This window comes from Triturus cristatus, chromosome 4_1 (assembly GCF_964204655.1).
Source record: "Triturus cristatus chromosome 4_1, aTriCri1.1, whole genome shotgun sequence".
Classification (NCBI taxonomy): domain Eukaryota; kingdom Metazoa; phylum Chordata; class Amphibia; order Caudata; family Salamandridae; genus Triturus; species Triturus cristatus.
In genome coordinates, this window is record NC_140585.1 from 292,022,943 (window position 1) to 292,038,405 (window position 15,463).

Here is a 15,463-nt window from a genome sequence, read left to right on the forward strand (position 1 = left end):
TCAACTGGCGACCGCCAGTAGATAATATATATATATATATATATGTAACGAGTGAACGGCTCAGAAACGTGTCAGGAGAAGAGCGACTGAGAGCTGACAGCGGGATGCTGATGTGTCTTCTACCCGCTGGATCGCGGTGCTGCTCATGTGCAGCCTTGCCTGAGGGCATGGTGTTTTTCAATATATATATATATATCCTTGTTTTTCATGGCCAATGTGGATTACCATAAAGTGCCAGTCGTCTTTAACCTGACCTGTGCATATTGTTATTTTTATAAGTTTGGATACGTCACTTAAACCAAAACTCAAAGTAACAAACCCTAAGATTCTTACTATGAATTTAGCATCAGAACTAAATTAGTTAATTTCCATTAAATATATGTTATCAGGCTCCTAAATGTCATAATTGTCCCCATCTGTTAATTACTTTATTTCTGTAAAGTATATGACATCACTGTTCCTGTTGTATGAACAATTGCAGACTACACTAAAATGAAATTAAAGTGCTAGTTTTCTTTAAAGTGACATATGCCGGTAACCATTTTTAGAAATTGGCATCTTGACCCAATTCAGTAATCACTGTTTAGTCAGTTTAATTGGTGTGAATTGTGTATTAACTTATAAAAGGGTACAAATTACATTGCAGTAGCACCCAATCTGCCCCACGGGGGGCAGAAAGCACCCTAGACGCCAGGGATTGTTTTTATAGGCCTAGGGTGGGGGCTGCCGAGAATGGGCATGCAAATGCCCCCACCCTACCCCCCCAAAGAAAACAAAAGACTTTCTGTCCCCAAGGAGGCAGATGGTGGCAATAGCCCCTAATCTGCCTAAGCGCCACACATAGGGAAACGTTGGAGGATCCACGCAAGCCATACCTTCCTGGACTCTCCCGGGTCTCCAGTTTTCAGAAATGTGTGAGTTTGGTATTTTTCCCCTAGATGGCTTCCGAGCCCGGGGCCAAAAACACAGGTGACCCCACATGCAAAACCAAATTGTTTTGTGATCGGTAATTTTGATGTCTCCACAATACGTTTTGGGCCCTTGTCTGACGCGGGTACTTCGCCCACCCACACGAGTGAGGTACCACTTTTATCGGGAGACCTGGGGGAACACTGGGTGGAAGGAAATTTGTTTCAGCCCAGTGATCCCACAACTCTTTCACACAGAAATGTGAGAAAAATTTGATTTTTCAGGCAAAATTTGAGGCTTGCAGGGGATTCTGGATAGGGAAACGTTGGGGGATCCATGCAAGCCATACCGCCCTGGACCCCCCACGTCTAGAGTTTTCAGAAATGCGTGCGTTCGGTAGGTGTCCCTAGATGGCCGCTGAGTCCGGGGCCAAGAACCCAGGTGATTCCCTTGCAAAACCAGATAGTTTTGTCATAGGTAATTTTAATGTCTCCACAATACATTTTTGGCCCTTGCTTGTCACGGGTACTTGGCCCACCCATACGAGTGAGGTACCATTTTAATCGGGAGACCTGGGAGAATGCTGGTGAGATATAATTTTACTTTGAAGACTGAGGGGAAGGCTGAGGTGTAGGATATTTGTGCCGACACTGTGATTCAAACCAGAAATGTGAGGAAAATTTGATTTCTTTAGCTAAATTTGAGGTTTGCAGGGGATTCTGGGTAGGAAAACATTTGGGGATCCAAGCAAGCCATACCTCCCTGAATTCTCCTGGGTGTCTAGTTTTCAGAAATGTCTGGGTTTGGTAGGCTTACCTAGATGGCCGATGAATGCTGGGCCAAAAACGCAGGTGCCCCCCTTGCAAAACCAGGTCGTTTTCTGATAGATAGGGGGCATCTGCGTTTTTGGTCCCGGGGTCAGCAGCCATATAGGGAAACCTACCAAACCCACACATTTCTGAAATTTAGAGACCCGGAGGATTCCAGGGAGGTGTGACTTGCGTGGACCCCCCAAAGATTTCCTACTCCGAATCCCCTGCAAACCTCAAATTCTGATGGAAAAAATCACATTTTCCCCAAATTTCTGTGTGGAAAAGTTGTCGGATCACCGTGCTGACACAAATTTCCTTACACCCAGCATTCCCCCAGGTCTTCCAATAAAAATTGTACCTCACGACAGGATAGGGCCCAAAACGTATTATGGAGACATCAAAATTACCTATCACAAAACGACCTGTTTGTGCAAAGTGGGTCACCTGAGTTTATGGTCCCGTGCTCGGCAGCCAGCTAGGGAAACCTACCAAACCCACACATTTCTGAAAACTAGACACACTGCAGAGTCCAAGGAGGTATGGCTTGCATGGATCCCCCAACGTTTCCCTACCCAGACTCCCCTGCAAATCTCACATTTTGCTAAAAAAATCGAATTTTTCTCACATTTTTGTGTGGGAAAGTTGCAGGATCACCATGCTGACACAAATTTCCTTCCACCCAGCATTCCCCCAGGTCTTCCAATAAAAATGGTACCTCACTCGTGTGGGTGAGCCAAGTACCCGCGACAGGATAGGGCCCAAAACGTATTGTGGAGACATCAAAATTACCTATCACAAAACGACCTGTTTTTGCAAGGTGGGTCACCTGAGTTTATGACCCCGGGCTCGGCAGCCAGCAACGGAAACCTACCAAACCCACACATTTCTAAAACTAGACACAATGGGGAGTCCTGGGAGGTATGGCTTGCATGGATCCCCCAACTTTTCCCTACCCAGAATCCCCTGCAAATCTCACATTTTGCTAAAAAAATCTAATTGGTCTCACATTTTTGTGTGGGAAAGTTGTAGGATCACCGGGCTGACACAAATTTCCTAACAACCAGCGTTTCCCCAGGTCTCCCGATAAAATGGAACCTCACTTGTGTGGGTGGGTCACGTACCTGGGACAGGCAAGGGCCTTAAACCTATTGTGGAGACTTCAAAATTACCTATCATAAAACAACTAGTTTTACCGGGGAGGAGCACCTAGATTTTTGGCACCGGCCTCAGCGGAAACCTACCAAAACCACACATTTCTGAAAACTAGACACCCTGGGGAGTCCAGTGAGGTATGGCTTGCGTGGATCCCCCAATGTTTCCCTACCCAGAATCCCCTGCAAACCTCAAATTTAGCTGAATAAATCATTTTTTTGCATTTTGAGTGGGATCACCGTGCCGGCACACATGTCCTACCACCCAGCGTTCCCCTTGGTCTCCCGGGTAAAATGATACCTTACTTGTTTGGGTGGGCCAAAGGCCTGTGACTGGGAAGGGTTAAAAATATATGGATTAAGGGTATCACCTCGAATTCTAGGCACTACTTTTTTTTAAAAATATGTTTTTTGCTGATTCTGCATTGGACAGCCACACAAGTGAGGTATCATTTTTATCGGGAGACCAAGGGGAACTCTCGGTGGTAGGACATTTGTGCCAGCACAGTATTCCACACAAAAAAAGCGATTCTTTCAGCTACATTTGAGGTTTGCAGGGGCTTCTGGGTAGGTAAACATTGGGGGATCCACGCAAGCCATACCTCACTGGACTCCCCAGGGTGTCTAGTTTTCAGAAATGTGTGGGTTTGGTAGGATTCCCCAGATGGTCGCGGAGCCCGGGGCCAAAAATCCAGGTGCCCCCTTGCAAAACCAGGTCATTTTGTGATAGGTACAATTTTGATCAGGAGAGTTTGGAGAATGCGGGGTGGGTGGAAGTGTGTGGACTCACGCAGATTCCAGAACTTTCCATAACAGAAAGGTGAGTAAAATTTTTTTTTTTTTTTTTTTTAACAAAGTTTGAGATTTTCAAGGGATTCTGGGTAACAGAACCTAGTGAGAACCACACAAGTTACCCCATCCTGGATTCCCCTGGATGTCTAGTTTGCAAAAATGTATTTCTTTGCTAGGTTTCCATAGGTGCCGGCAGAGCTAGGGTTCAAAATCTACAGCTAGGCACTTTGCAAAAAAAGGGTCAGTTTTCACTGTAAAAATGTGGTGTGTCCACATTGCGTTCTAGGCCGTTTCCTGTAACGGGTAGTAGGCCTGCCCAAACAAGTGAAGTACCATTTTTATCGGGATACTTTGGGGAATGCTGGGTCGGTGGAAGTTTGTGGATCTGCACAGATTCCAGAACTTTCCATCAACGAAATGTGAGGAAAATGTATTTTTTCTTCAAAGTTTGAGGTTTACAAGGAATTCTGGGTAATATAACCTAGTGAGAGCCACACATTTCACCACATCCTGGATTCCCCAGTGTGCCTAGTTTTTAAAAATGTATAGGTTTGCTAGGTTTCCTTGGCTGCCAACAGCGCTAGGACCCAAAATCCACAGGTAGGCACATTCCGGAAAAAAGTCAGTGCCTAGAGGGCTTTCCCCCGCCCTGGAGAGGGGGGAATAAGGGGCTATTGCCCCGATATGCCCTCAATAGGGACAGAAAGACTGTAGCTATTTTTTGGGGGTGGGGGCATTGGGATGCCCTTTCTGGGCAGCCCCTACACCTACGTATAAAAAAATCCAGCATAATCGCTGGTGCCTAGTGGGTTCGCTGTCCCCCGAGGCTACTGCCCCATCTGCTTTCTGGGGGGACAGAAACACTGTGATATCTTTTCAGGAGGATGGAGGCATTGGCATACCCTTTCTGGGCAGCCCACACCCCTGAATTTTGGAAAAAATGTATCCCTGGTGCCTAGTGGGCTTTCTGCCCCCCCGGGGAGGCAGATCAGGGGCTATTGCCCTCATCTGCCTCCTGGGGGGAGGGTGGGCAGAAAGTCTTTTGCCTTTTTTGGGGGGGCACGGTGGGGGCATTGGCATGCCATTCTGAGCAGTCCCCACCCTGGGCCCAAAAAAAAATACCCTGGTGTCTAGGGTGCTTCCTGCCCCCTGGGGGACAGATTGGGGAATAATGCCCCCATCTGTCCCCGAGGGGGTCAGAAAGACTATCTGGGGCAAAATTAAATGGGGGAAGCGAAGGGCCTTGCCCAAGGGGCCGCTCCCCCTGTAGTGGGTGGATCCCTGCTTGGGGATCGCCCTCATGGGGGAAATTCCTTTCAGTTTTACAGCTTTGATTGTACCAAGATAGAGTTCAAGAATACCATGCATTTGTCATAAATGCAGAATGCTGGCGCTCTAGTTGTTCATTTGAACACTCTGGTGGAGCCATAGCATAACACTTGGGAATCAGCTAACATGCTGCTGCTTGAAGTACATGTTTTTGTCAGTCTATCAGACTTTGTTCTCACATGGCTGAGGTAGTGTAAACTTAGATTAAATGTCCTTCATTTTAGCTTCTGGAGCACCTTCCATAACCTCTTTGTGTAAATCATGAGAGAAGACATTTTTCTCTAAAAACATGGTTCATCACATCCTAAGGGTCAGACTTTCTCACAGGGTAAAATCATTTGCGAACTCACCAGAACTCTTGTGATGAGTATAAGGAGTGTAATATCACAAATGATTTATATTGCGGCTAAAATCTGTTATCTCTGTATATGCTCATTTTTATGACCCACAAAACTTGACATTCACTACAATGCATTTCAATGACGACCATGTCTTTGATTCCTGCAAGGGCTGCCACAACTTATAGTTTGTGTTGTGGCCAGACAATCAAGACTGACTAGCCCCCTTTAAACAGTTTAATCAGAGCATACTCGGACACCGACAGTCCAGATAAAGCTAACTTTTTAACAATTCCATGCCCAACCCGAGCCCTTTTTTAAACGTTTATTTCCTGGAAAAGGCTGAACGAATTTACACCAAATTACAAAACAGGCGCTTTGTGAGTAAAGATCTACCTTTTGGCAAAGTTGGTAAAACTCCGTTCCTCATGTTTCTTTTGTATCAGAGAGAATAATTTCCTATAAATAGGAGATTGCACTTTTAGACCCCCCTCCTGCCGCTTTGTAGGCTCACGCTTGATGGATCAGCACAAGACTTTCCATGAAAGAGCCGAAGGAGATACGTTTTTTTCTCGGGAGGGGAACATGATTCGTACAGATTCAACATACAGTGCCAAAGTTTTATATACACAAAACCTAAACATGTGGGGGGATTCTGGTAACATTTATGAACTACTCTGTTTTCTACATATATATGTGTGTGAAAGCGCACCACAAGAACCAGCATGTGTGATAAGCCAACCCATCAGGGCGCCCACCAGGGGGCAAAAACTCTTGAAATAGCGCAATTGTTTGTTGGTGTGTTTTCTAACCTCCAGATGCCGTGGCGCCCCTTTGAGAAAGGTCTAGGAGACCGAACTGCATGAGGATCGCCAGTGCTGCAGAATAAAGTAAATTACAATCACCGTAAGTGTGGGGCTCACTCCTTTCTGAACAGAGAGGTCTTTTGGGATAATTATCCGGCTTGGTCCTGCCGCTGAGCTACGCACCGCCGTAAAAAGAGCCCCAAACTGCCCAAAATGTGACCGTATTTGTATGTTGTGCAGAAGCAATATGGGTAGTTGGCAGCCGCCAAGGATTGTACTTTGGTCTGGTCCCTAGCAGCTTTAAAGTGGCATGCAAAGGAGTTACAGTGAACTTTAAAAACAGCAAAACATTCGGCATCACCCACTGAAGGGAAGTAATTATGGGTGTGAAAGCGCACCACAAGTACCAGCATGCGTGAGAAGCCAACCCATCAGGGCACCCACCAGGGGGCAAAAACTCTTGAAAGCTCACTCCTTTCTGAACAGAGAGGTCTTTTGGGAAATATATATATATCTTTCAAAGGTTGCCCAACAACTAAGGCGCACACAAAGACAAGCAGACTCCAGCTTTCCAGTGGCAGAGTCTTTATTCGGCAACCAGCAAACGCAAGTGAATATTTCCAGCGCCTCACCCAGACGCATTTTGGAGCTCCTGTTTCTTGTTCACGGGACCACCACATTAACATTATGGACTGTTGATTTCAGATACACAGAAATCGCTACAACAAAATGACAAGTGTGAGCAACTATTTAACCGGTCCACGCACTAGAAGGCTCCATTGAGAGTTTGAAAAAAACTGCTTTAAGGCAGAAGGCATTGGGGATAATATGTTAGCATAAGGACTTCCAGTCCCAGAAAGCAAAGCAAGAACACGTGCTCATTAGGGGGCGATATTAATGCTGATCTAGGGACGGCCTCCTCATGCATCTGCCTACAAGCCAGCTGACCCGTGAACAAGGAGCAGGAGCTCCGAAACATGTCGGGTGAGGAGCTGGAAATATTCAAATGCTTTTGCTGATTGCCGAATAAAGACTCTGCCACTGCAAAGCTGGAGTCTGCTTGTCTTCGTGTGTGCCTTCGTTGTTGGGCAACCTTTGAAAGATATGTTCCGGCCGATCCAGGTCGGGAAGGCGGTACCCCCACATTAACATTATTATCTGTTGATTTCAGATACACAGAAATCGCTACAACGGAATGACAAGTGTGAGCAACTATTTAACCGGTCCACGCACTAGAAGGCTCTATTGAGAGTTTGAAAAAAATGCTTTAAGGCAGAATCCATTGAGGATAATATGTTAGCATAAGGACTTCCAGTCCCTGAAAGCAAAGCGAGAACACGTGCTCATTAGGGGGCTATATTAATGCTGATCTAGGGACGGCCTCCTCATGCATCTGCCCACAAGTCAGCTGACCCGTGAACAAGAAGCAGGAGCTCCGAAACGTGTCGGGGTGAGGCGCTGGAAATATTCAAATGCGTTTGCTGGTTGCCAAATAAAGACTCTGCCACTGCAAAGCTGGTGTCTGCTTGTCTTTGTGTGTGCCTTTGTTGTTGGGCAACCTTTGAAAGATATATATATATATATATACATATATAGATATATAGATATATATATATCGATAGATAGATAGATAGATAGATAGATAGATAGATAGATAGATAGATAGATAGATAGATAGATAGATAGATAGATAGATAGATAGATAGATAGATAGATAGATAGATAGATAGATAGATAGATAGATAGATAGATAATGTATTTAACCTACTGTGGTCGCCAATAGGTAGTTATAGTTAGGACCAAAGTTTCCATAGGAAATGTGTGTTTTGTTGTGCCACTAGCTTTGGCGCCGCTTGACGAATCTTCCCAAACTTTTAAAAAAATGTCCCCTTTTTGGTTCAGCTGCTGTGTTAAAAGTTTCGGGGGGGTCCGTCTTGCGGGGTCCGTGAATAAAGAGGATCCCAAAACACATTTTCCCCATGTTATGTCTATGGGGTTTTGTCTTTTTTTGTTATTAACACGACTACAGCTCAAACCACAGAACGGAATTACACCAAATTTGGCAGCTCTCCTGGCCTGTTTTGACCCCGTGAATACTACCCTGAATTGTGCCTTGGTCAGATTCATGGATCGCTTCACCAAGAAGTTAGAGGAGGCAAGATGTGAACGCAATGGACTGACAGGTAACCTGTCCCATCGCCCTCACTGAGTCTATCGCCTTCGGTCACTGACCAACAGACATGCTTCCGACTTTCAATCAATGCATGGCACAAGAGGAGTTTACTTGTCCAAATAGTTTTTCTCACATAACTTCTCCCCCTTCACTTACGAAGATTCCAAACTCTCTTTTCAAAACAAATACAATCCACATAGTATTACGGACTGTGCAACATGCAACAGAAGCTTTTATGTTACAATGATTCTTTTCTTAATTCCCAACTGTTCAAGCTGAAATTGAATTAAATGTTTTAGACTTAAGGTTTTAACAATGTTTTTAACTTTACTATCAAAGCCAGTACTTAAGGACATAATGATGCTTTTAACTTATTGTCAAAGTCAGTACCTAACGAATGAACGTCTGTCTCTGTATACTGTTACAAAGGTTTTTAACAAATTATGCAATAAAGTAATAATAATATATACACCAAATTTTGCAGAAAGTTAGATGTCAACCTCTTAGCAAACCAGCTGTGTGGGACTTACTGGAGATAACAGGAGGGGTAGTTGGCCGCCAAAGACCGCCAAAGGGACTTCATCCCCCAACTAGTACTGGGCCAGAAGGCACGTTTGCAGAGTGGTGGAGAAAGGGGGCATGGCCACCTAAAACCTCACAGCAATCATGCTGTCTGGGACTTACTGGAGGTAACAGGAGGGGTAGTTGGCCCCCAAGGACCCTCAAGAGCTAAGGAGACTTCATACCTCAACAAGTAGCGTGCCAGGAGGTGCATTTGCAGAGTGCCTCTGACAAGCTCTCAGCAATCCTGCTCTGTGGAACTTACTGAAGTTAACAGGAGTGGTGGTTGTCCCCCAAGGACGTCCTTGGGGGCCATCTACCCCTCTTGTTACCTAAAATAAAGTCCCACACATCAGGATTGCTAAGAGGTCGTCGGAGGCCACGCTCCCTTTTTCCACCACTCTGCAAACGCGGCTTCTTGTGCACTACTAGTTAGGGGATGAAGTCCTCTTTACTCCTGAGGGACCTTGGGGGCCCAAGACGCCCTCCTGGTATCTCCTGTAGGTACTACACAGAGCAATTCCTGAGCGCTGGTCAGAGACCCCGCCCACTTTCTCCACCACTCTGCAAATGCGACTGCTATTTAAAAAACCTTGGAAATTCACTGAAAAAAACAAAGGTTACAGGGACAAAGGAATGGGTGGGCCTAGAAGAGATGAAAGGAACTGTTTAATTTAAACGGTGAAGCATGATAGAGTGGGAGGGGAAATGGCAACCTGCCATTATCGAAAACAAGGCAGACGGCCCAAGTGATGGAAACTATAGTCCAATGAGCATTGGCAAAGCCAGTAGAGTCTTGCCTTTTGGATCTATTGGCTTTGCCAGTGCTGTTTGGGGACCAGGGAGAGGAAATATAGGGACTACGGGGCAGCACAGGGTGGAGAGAACAACATGGATCAGGGGGCATGGGTCACAGTGCACGGGGGGGCACAGAAGCAATACCGGCTGGGATTGTGGAAGACTGGAGCGGCGGGAAGGGGTCGTGGGATGACAAAATAAAAACTCGGCAGCGCAGCTCAGATTGGAGACAGCTTCAGTGCGCATGATGGTTTGGTCGGCCTGAGACAGCCGTACAAACTATCATGCACACTGATCACAGTGAACTACCACCCCTCCTGTGCCTGTCATCCCCCATGGCCCTGCCCCCAAAGACTCGCCATGAAAGGAAAAATAAAACGATAATAAAACGTATTTATTATTGTTTTATTTTTCCTTTTCTGCTGTTTTGAGGCCGCTGGGGGGGTGACGCTCCTCGCCATAGCGGAGGAGCCGCCGCTGCGCATGAGCGAGAGAGCAACACTGAGCACGGAGGTAGAGAGTTTTCATGGAGGAGAACCACACAAGGGAGAGATCAGCACGGGGAGCGGGAGTTTGCAGGGGGAAGTGCACAAGGTAGAGAGAATCACGTGGTGCACAGCAGCACATGAGGGCAAAAGCAACGTGGAGCACATAAGGGAGTTATCTGGCAAGAAGAATACAGAAGGAGTGCAACACTGACCAAGGGGATGGGGTTTGCATGGGAGAGAAGTATATGTGGGAGACAGAAACATGGAGCCAGGGACGGCACATGAGCGAGACCTCAACACTGAGCTTATAGGGTGGTTTTGTTCCAGGGAGAGAAGCACACGAGGGAGGAAACATGAACCATAGGGAAGAAAGGGGTTTGCAGGGAAAGCACATAAGGGGAAGCACAGAATGTTTTTGGGGGCAGAAGCATTTGGGAGAGAGCAACATAGAGCACTGGGAAGGAGGTGTTTGCAGGGGGGAGGCACATGAGGGAGAGAGCAACAGAGTGTTGGGTAAACACACAAGGGAAAGAGCAACACAGAGCACAGGAGGTAGGGTGAGCGAAGATCATGAGGTAGAGTGATTGAAAACACAGCACTCTCATGGAGTGCTCAACTGAAAAGAAAATGGAGTTGCCTAAGAGGGACCAAGGGAAGCCTATAATAGGGCCAAGCAAAGGGATGGTAAAGAGGCTGTGCTCCAGAGGAGAAACAAACACAATATGGACAAGATGGGACAAGGAAAGCCATCAACTAAGAAGCGAATAAGAGTGACAGTAAGGCCATCTATGGTAAGCTATGGGATGGCTGTAAGCCAACAGTAAGTTCTTCAAATCTCAAACTAGGACCTTAGCAACCTGATAGCTATCTGGTAGGCAAGACCTAAAAATGCTATTTCCACATAGGACACCTATGAGATTTGTATGATTCATTACAGATCCTTACGATACTGCATGTCACTTCATACTATGGGATAAGCCGTTTCATATGTCTTGCAGTAGAAGCCTAGGAGATGGTATAAGAAGGTTCCTGACAAGTAAGGGAGTGTACATGGGCTTTTGGTTAAGTCACTGGCTTTGGTTTAAAGAAGCTTAAGATAAAGGTCCAGCTCAGCCACTATATATAGTGCATGATTGTGGCTAACACACAAGCCCCCGTGCCTAAGTTCATCTTCTGCAAATAGAGACATGTGAGAATTAGATTTATTGAAGGTAACATCTTACTCTTAATCCGATAAATTTCCTTCCATCGTCAGCGCTTTGGAATTTTAGGTTGCCTTGTGGAATGTCCACAACTGTCTTATTGCTTTAATAAATAGGGGTGCTGTAGGACATAATGTGTGTCCCTTTCATGCATGGCAGGGTCTCGCTCACCTATTATCACAAGTTTGCACAGAAGGTGAACTACTGCATTGACTGCACCAGAACCATAAAAGGAAGCCATCCACATTTTCTTGTGTCCCGCTTGACAGATCACCCTGAAACTTTCTAGGAAGGAGCTGTGGTGGATGAGACTTTTTTTATGGAAAGTTTCGTGAAGATTCGTTAAATGACACCTTAGTCATTAGGGAAAAATGCCTATGGAAACGCAGGAATATGTCTAAAAACTATAACAGGGCTCATATCCCAAGTTTCCCATTCTACGCGTGAGTAGTTCATCCTGTCCAGGTATTTTATTTGAATTCTGGGATTTGCGCTCCTCGCGGGTTAAATAGGAGTACAAATCCCTACGTGCAACAAAAAAGGACTAGATGGGCTACTCGCGCATGCATCTGGGAACGTTGAGAGCTCTGCTATTACACTGCGAAAGTCAGATTAGGAATATCGAAAGTGTGTGACACCAGTAATGTAATGATTATGTTAGTGTGAGAATCCCCTCGCCTAGTGATAGACGGACCGCCTCAGACTGACATAAATTGCAATTGCACGCCCACTAACAAACTGACTCACACAAACCCAAAGACATCACTTAGTGCATGAACAATGACGGTCACGTATCCAAACTATCTTCACAAACAGTGGCACTATACCAGACCCCCCTCGACCACTACAAAAAACGGAGACATTTCAGTGCGTGCCAGGTACCTTTGTGCTCAGACCTGTAATAAACCGGCGTCCTGCAGCGCCTACAATAACTGCCAGATGCATAAACTGCGCAAAGGATGCGCGCACACAGCGTCAGGTACCACGTCAGCGTGTCCCACTAACGACCGACAAAGGCCATTCGTTGAGCCATCTATCACGTAAATGGGCACGTCCACCTTTGGTGGGTATCCTAGACGCGCCCACAGGCAGAGAGACCTTATCAACAAGTAAATCCCCTTTCCCCAAGGACGCAGGTCTATCCATACACATACTTACCTATTCCCCCCCCCCCCCCAAAAAAAAAAGTTTTCAGCCATGCAGCCCCATCCCCCCCACACGCTACGAGTACGTACAGACGAAACATCGCAGTGACGGAGAATGCACCGGACACGCAATCAGAGCGCAGCCGGGGCACCGAGCAAAACAAGTGACGCCTGCTCCTCCCGCCACTGTGATGCTTAGTGCTGCTCACCCAGGCACTGGCTTCTTGTGGCGATCATAGGACTATGTGTGCAGGGGTATCCTTCTCCAGAAACCACGCCACAGCCTATTCACAGCCCGTGGCACCCTTCACTCAGTGGTTTGGGCCAGTAAAACACATCACAGGGGTTTAGCGCACAATGAGACGGTGTGGGCATATTCCTGGTTTAAAATGGGATAAACAAGACTATAAGTCGCACAAGTACCTTGATGTTACGTGATGGTCAGTCTGTATATCAGATGTTAGCACTTGGAAGCCCTAGGGCAGCCATACAAAATGTGCATAGAATAGACAAGTCTCGGTGCAAAGAAAACATGTGGCTTGGGTGGGCTACTCAATTCTGCCCTGCTGGTAATTGAGTAGCAGGCTTGGCTACTAGCAAACTTCAGAGGCCTGCTATTTCTTAGGAATCAAAAGTCAATTCAGTTTATAGGTGTAGGGGTGCTCTACATAAACACCACACACTAGTTGTTTGTGATTGGCATAATCTATTCAAACAATGACTAACCTTTGTGAGTGCAGGACTGCAAATATACTCAGAAATGTGAGGCCCGAGGCAACTCATTGTTCCCTCCTTAGGTCCTAAGGAAGGCTCTGTCAGCGTAGGGCAAACGACCGAGCACCGCGGAATGGTTCAATGCAGCTGTCTTACTGGGACGTCCATTCATAGGGAACCCCAGTAGCATGCCAAACATCCACCGTGGGAGCCCGGAAATCATTAAAGAAGTGAAGGCATCACACTGTTATTGCCTTTATTACGGTGTGTATGGTATAAAGGAGTACAGGCCAATAACCAAAGAAACAAACATGCCCCCCCGCCCCCCCCCGCCTCCTTAAGAGCTGCAAAGCAACAGGATGCTGGAAGGAATGCGAGTGCTTGAACGGATGTCTGGCAGTTTGGGCTGGATTGCACCTATTGGAGCAGGGTCGAGACTGCTTTGCACATGGCTGGGTCCACACTGAGGTGGCATGGTGAGCAAAGGAACAGTGGGTTAGAATGCCATCCCGAGTGATTGCCAGTGGGTAGACTTGTTACAAGCGTTCCTCCCATCACCTTTTATCTGTTTAATGTATCGTCCTACCTGGCAAGGGCCCAGAGGTGGGTCACATGCTCATTATGCCACTGGAACCAAACTGCACCTACTGATGAGAACCTCGTGTGATACACAGAGGGCAATATAACTATTTTTAGTGTAAGTAAGCTGGGGGGTTAAAGGGGTATATCCTCCTACAAAGATCTTCTGAGTCACTGGTTTGATGGCTGGGCGAGCCACTGCCTTTCATCGTTCCAAGGTTGCTAAAAAAACATTCCATGATGCACCATCGATTATGCCAATGCTTCGTTGCTTGGGGGTTTACGCTGGGCGATATTTACATACTCATCGCCTGGCAGTGTAACATAGGCCCCATGCAGCCCCTGTGGCGCAAGGGGGGAGGTGACAACTCTTCTGGGTGGGGTGAGGGTGGGGCGATTCGGCCGAACGTGCATAACTACACACCTGTTTAGAAGCAGCTACGACAGGAGAGCACAAATACATAAAATTATTAAAGAACTAGCTAGTGGAGGAGGTACATTGAAGTAAAAGCGGTGTGAGAAGCGTTCTGCTGGGGCAAGGGCGCCCCTTCATAGCTGCACAGCTGAGATCTACGGTCATCCTTTAGTGCTGCACCCCTGGGCCCTATCACCTACCGGTCCTTACTAAAGGTCAGGGGTGAGAGCCTCTTACACAATGGGGTACGGTTAGATTGGGGGGAGGGGAGGTTTCTCGATTGTTGTTTTATTTAAAAATGTTTAATGTTAGGTGAGTTCCTCAACATCATTAATACAAGAGGATGGGAGATATGGGTCCCTGGGCTGCAGGTCACACTGCATTTCTGCGTGGCCTTCCTCCGCACATCACAGGTCACAGCCCCCTGCCCCGAAACACCAGCCCACCCAGCCGCTTGCCTCAGTGGCCCTCGCGGGGCTGCTGCGTGGACGGGCCCTCTTGCTCCGGCCTGCGCACTGCTCCTCCAGACTCCCAGTATCCGCGGTGCCACTCCAAGGCTGTGCTGGTCCATCAGTGCCAGGTTTCTGTCCGGGTCTCCTTCTGCCTTCGCTTCTTTCAGCTCACCGAGAGCGTGCTGATCGCGACTCGCAGGTCCATGTCGCGACAGGCGGCAGGGTGTTCTCCCCAGCACCTTGATCCTCGTGATGCCGCTCTGTGAAGGCAGCGCGCCGCGCGCCCCCAGTCCGAGCGGGTAGAACCACTGCTGCGCAGAGGGGGTGGGAGGCTGCTTCGGGCCGTACCATACGCAGAGCCAGGCCGTCGGTTACCAGGTTACGCTTCCCCTCACTGAACAGAGCCCTGACATCAAGGCGCGGACGGCGAAGGAGCTGGAGCCCCTTCCTCTCCCTTTGCTTGTTTGCCACGCAACCCGTACCTGGCAGCCGCCACGCATTCCTCCATTGCCACTCGAAGTAGACGCCCCCCGAGCAAGCATCGGAAACGGGCTTTTGAGATTCACCGGGGCCCATAGATATGGTGCCAGTGTCGCTCTTGCCCCAGTTAACATCCCAGCACGAGCGGGCCGTTCCGTATTCCAGGGACATGGTATGTTGAAATGCCCATGGCGCGTGTTTTCTTCAAGCGTAACGTGTATAAACACATACCAAACGAATTTCTCGCACAACCAACTATTGTAGACAAGGAACATACTCTGTCCCACTGTAGAAAGAGTGGGGGACCCCTAAATTCGTA

At 47.3% G+C, this 15,463-nt stretch overlaps 1 protein-coding gene across 1 annotated transcript in view; it reads right to left on the minus strand.

The window, feature by feature from the left end:
- The window catches only part of GPR19 (G protein-coupled receptor 19), a 154,609-nt gene extending 139,655 nt beyond the window's left edge, over positions 1-14,954 (minus strand). Inside the window, exon 1 of the mRNA XM_085650536.1 lies at positions 14,671-14,954. The gene's annotated coding sequence lies outside the window, so the exon portion shown is untranslated. The remainder of the gene's footprint in view (positions 1-14,670) is intronic.
- Positions 14,955-15,463: the final 509 nt, after the last annotated feature.